Genomic DNA, 345 nt, shown 5'->3' on the forward strand with positions numbered 1-345 from the left:
CGGGCGGCTTTTCTGCCGGGGGGCCTCAGTAAACGCCAATCAGCGCTCGCCTCGGCCGGGAGGCTCGCGGGGATGCCTGATAAAAGAAACAAAAAAGAAATAGCCGAGGCAGAGCAGAACACCGAACCTTAACGCGTCCCTCGCTCCAAAGGTAGCGGTGCCTCCGCTCCTCGCTGACTTGCCCCCATCCGCCCCTTGTCGCAGCGGTGTCTCACTGTACAACGGCCCGGCTTACGCGGACACCTCGGAGAGGTCCTTGAGGGGGCGGGGGAAGAGAGGTCCGCTCTCTGATTCGCCGCCGCTCTGGTAGGGAGGAACCAATCTGCGCCAGCAACGGACAGCGTG

This window comes from Meleagris gallopavo, chromosome 10 (assembly GCF_000146605.3).
Source record: "Meleagris gallopavo isolate NT-WF06-2002-E0010 breed Aviagen turkey brand Nicholas breeding stock chromosome 10, Turkey_5.1, whole genome shotgun sequence".
NCBI classification, from domain to species: domain Eukaryota; kingdom Metazoa; phylum Chordata; class Aves; order Galliformes; family Phasianidae; genus Meleagris; species Meleagris gallopavo.